Source organism: Peromyscus eremicus, chromosome 13 (assembly GCF_949786415.1).
Source record: "Peromyscus eremicus chromosome 13, PerEre_H2_v1, whole genome shotgun sequence".
Lineage (NCBI taxonomy): Eukaryota > Metazoa > Chordata > Mammalia > Rodentia > Cricetidae > Peromyscus > Peromyscus eremicus.
Genome location: NC_081429.1, coordinates 25,578,515 through 25,582,855, shown reverse-complemented (window position 1 = coordinate 25,582,855; position 4,341 = coordinate 25,578,515). Strand labels below are relative to the sequence as shown.

General features: G+C 43.9%; 1 long non-coding RNA gene across 1 annotated transcript; it reads left to right on the top strand.

Annotated features, from left to right (window-relative positions):
• The first annotated feature begins 2,009 nt into the window (after positions 1–2,009).
• On the top strand, positions 2,010–2,973 carry LOC131923258 (uncharacterized). The gene is made up of 3 exons (XR_009382556.1): positions 2,010–2,156; positions 2,483–2,558; positions 2,745–2,973. It is a non-coding gene; the product is annotated as an uncharacterized LOC131923258 (long non-coding RNA).
• The last annotated feature ends 1,368 nt before the right edge of the window (positions 2,974–4,341 follow it).

Below are 4,341 nucleotides of genomic sequence, written 5' to 3'. Positions count from 1 at the left end.
GCAATTGGCGAAGGCATCACAGAGACAAACTCTAGACACACTGTAAGGTGGAGCTGAGGTGGAGCTGTGCCGGGGCTTCTGGAACCTGCAGTGTTTCCAACTCCAGTGTTTGCCTTTGGAGAATAAGGACGGCCAAGAGGACCAGCAGACAAGACAAGGGGCTGGAGCAGCCTCCCATGCACCTTCTGAAGTGTCAGCTCCCTCTTGGTGAACATTTCCCAAGTTCTCTTTGTTGGAAGCTCTCTGCAAACCATTTGCTACCTTTCAAAACAGTACACACCAGGAAAAGCTTAGATCTTGGAGACTGAAAAATCCTTGAAAATGGAAAATTCCTCACTGCCTACCGGGGCAAGATGACGAACAGCAGGAATGAATACTTTAGAAACCTACACGGAACCTCATTGTAATCTCCCTTGATCAAGTGACAAAATGAAAATCCCCAAAGACGTCGACGGACTAATCTTCCAGCACCCAAGGGCTTGATTTGCTCTCTATGTTGGCCACCTCAGAATATGCTCACTCTGCAGGAACCCTGTCTGATTAGTGCCATCTAGCCCGAGGGCAGTGACGTTGGCTGCTTCAGAGACACCCACGGTCACAGCAGCACGTGCCAAACCAGCTTGCATGCTCGTGCCTTCCCAGAGAACAGAGCAGCATATGGAGAGTTTGGGCTCCCGGCCATCTGTCAGTAGTGGGCAGGACAGCGCGTGCAATTCCAATCTGCGCCAGTGCTCAGGAGATAATGATTCCCACAGCAAAGGGTCTGCTGGCCTCAGATAAGGACAGTTTTCACACTGGAATGGTGAGGAGTCACTCAGCACATGGAGCTCAGCCTCAGCTCCGCTCAAAGCTCTCCTGGTCATTACCCATATGGCACTGAAGAGGAGCCATCCTTACTTATTGCTGGTGTGTATGGAGCTTGGGCACTCACTCCCAGGCTGTACGACATGACCATCATCACTATTATCGTAAACAACAACAAAACCAACATTTGCTGAAGTACTCCGGGGCAATTCCCTTTTAAGTTCCCAAAGCATGTGTGACGAAATCTCTTTATCCAGGGACTCAGACCACACAGTTTATTCTTTTCTACTGATACCTGTGCTCCAGAGAGTAAGTTAAGAAAATGCCAGTGGGCATTTTTTTTTCCCAGAAAACTGGTTTGTGAGTTTTCTAGCATCTGTTTTTTTTCTAATTGCTTTATACTTTATTTTATTATTTTGAGACAAAGTCTCATGTAGCCTAGGCTGACCTTGAACTTGCTGTGCAGGAAGACCTGGAACTTCTGATCTGCTTCTGCCTTCCAACTGCTAGGATATTAGGTTTTATGGCATGCAGGAAATCAAACCCAGGGCTTCATGCCTGTGAGTCAAATACACTCTCAACTGGGCTATACCCCCAGGTCCTCCAGCACTGTTATTATCACCCATGAATTTGATCTTTTCTTTGAATTTGGTCCAACATCTATAAATGACTGAATGAAATGGTATAAAACATACAATAAACACACAAGGATGGTCCTGTTAACTGGCCTGGTAAAGACAAAGAAAGACATTCCAAAGAAACTCTCATGTCCCCTCACTTGGTTGTCAGATCTATTGGAAACAATGTATTCCCCAAAATTGCAATTCCCCAAGGAAGTTCAAGAGGAAGCCTTTTAAAACCTGAGTCAGCTAGAGGGAAACTTTTCTCCCAGAAAGAGATCCGCAGATTTTCTACCTTGCTGGAGGGTGCAGCCAAAACAGAGAAGAGCCAGTGATGGGCAGGACCACAGCTTGACCAGAACTGCTAAGATATGCATAATTCTGGTTTCCATTTAAGCAACCTCATCCCAGGACCCCAGAAAGCAGACTTGGGGAGTTACTCTATCTCTTTGTCCCTTTCCTCATTATGGCCAAATTGAGTAAATCTCTCTCTCTCTCAATCTCTCTCTCTCTCTCTCTCTCTCTCTCTCTCTCTCTCTCTCTCTCTCTCTCTTTTCTTTAGTAAGGGTGATCATTATAGTCTTTGAAACTCCTGAATTAGTCCTCCAAAATACCTGTCAACTAGCTAGTTATAAGCAGGATATATTGAAAGATAAGCCTTTCTGTTTCAGACATCCTGTTGAAGTTCTTTATATCCACTAATTCACAAAATTGCTAGAAGAATTCAGTATGGTAAGTACCATCAATGTCTCTGTTTTATAAATTTTGAACTGTAACATAAAGGGATAAAGTACCTCTCGCCAACTAGCGCACTAAATATATGGTGGGGATGAGGAAGCCCGCAAGGGAAGCCTGGCTACACAGCCTCTGCTTGTCACCATTCCCCCACCTCATCTGGGAGCTGATGCTTATAGCAGGGTGTTGGGGAATAAGCTCAGAACTTCATCAGGGGTGAAACGCCCAGACGGAAAATACAAATAGAACATCCACTGGGGAAGGCAGGCGTTTTCATTACGGGTCCAGAAGTGAGTCAACGGCATTCTGTTCTTGTACCACAGGCAAGAAGTTGGAGGAACTGGAGGTCCACCTAAGAGCAGTGACTGAAGTTCCAGGAGCATCATATTCATCTCCTGGGTACTTCCATAACTCTTTATTTGTCCTCAGTTCTGGATGTGTCTCCTAAAATATTTTACATTATATTCTACATATTTTTATGGAGTAATGGTCTGCACTGACATTTGTAAACGTGTGACGTCGTCATTAGAACCGTGCTTAGTAAGTACTCAGGGAATGCTTCACTGAACTCTCATTTCCTTTTAGATAAATTGCAGGATAAGAGACTTTTGGGACCAGTGAGATGGCTCAGTGGATAAAGGTGCTTGCTCCCAAACCTGAAAACCTGATTTAATCCCTGGGACCTACATGGAGGAAGGAAGAAAAGAACTGATTCCTGCAAGCCGTCCTCTGACATCCACACATGTCCTGTGGCACACATGCCCCCTGTTCCTGCCCCCAATAAATAAATAACATCTAATTTAAAAAACTGAAAAAGGAGAAAACTTTGGCTTAGACAATTATTGGTCATAGTTTGAGTGAAGTTTTCGCTGCAATATTTAATACAGGTTATGTAGTAAATACTCTGCCAGAGTAATAATAGTGACACTATGCCTGCTAATATTTTAAACTGTATATATGACAATATATGAATATTATATATATATATACATATTTAAATTAGTCCTTGTGGGGGGAAGATAAACCTTCAGGCAAACAATATTGTGCCAATAACATGCTTTCTCTTCTAGACTGGGGATGTAGAATGGTGGTGGTGATGAATGCCAAAAGGAAGTTCAGTGGTCCAGGTTTAAGGAGGTAGTGCCACGGTCCCTCCTTCCCAGCCACCATTAGTATTGCAGAGGTAGGAGTGATTTACCAGTTCATGTTTACCATGAATAAATAGAGGATCTGATCGAGAAGGAGGTGCCTGGCATTAGCATTCTCAACGAGGCTGACAGCTAGCTCATTTGCTCTTCTTGGATTCTTTGCAATCATCTCTATTCAAGCTGAGATGCACTGTACCTGCTATTACCAGGCTCCGTGGGTTAGGTGTGTGCTTGTTGTTCTCCTAACGTCGTGTCTGTTGCCATGAAAACGAGGCACTCCAAACTCAGGTTTCAAATACATTTTCTGAGCATGGCAGAAAGGAGCATGAAGGACACTTCTAGTGTGGAATGAATAGATCCTTGAATAAGTCATTTAGCCTTGCTGTGTCGTCTATGAAATAAAGACACTGTGAGATGTTTCCCACGTTTTCTTTAGCCTCTAACAGTTAGGGGAGGAGAGATAGAAACCAACCACTCAAAAAAAAACACAGCGATAACAAGGGATAAGTCATAAGACGTCGAATAGGAGTGAATCACAGAACTTCAGATTCTGGAGTGAGAGGTTGTTAGTAAAGCCATTAAATAGGGTTGTTTTTTTTTTTTTGACTCATTCTCTTCAGTCTTTCTCTGTTGAAAGAATCCTTCCACGTTCTTATCTGCTTTCTTCTTCTTCTTTCCTTTTGCATTGTTGGGGATTGAAGCCAGACCTCTGGAGAAGCAAGGGCAATGATCTATTACTGAGCTATATCTGCAGCCGAAGAAGAGAGCTCTCCCTATGTTACAGACGGCCCTAAGCATTTTCTTTTTATGTAGAGAACATCCTTTAGAGGGTCTAGGGCAGCAAGAGAAAGTGGAAGGAGGGAGCCAACCAGTCGTCTATGACAAGAGGTCAAAGGTATTAGTGACAAAACCTTGGACCAGGGTCGCTGGTGGCCAAGGGCTAGAAAGGGTCAGATGGATGAAAACTGGGATGCTGAAGTGGCTGGGGTGGGGGATGTCATGAAAAAACATGGCAAACATTAATGATGGACAGC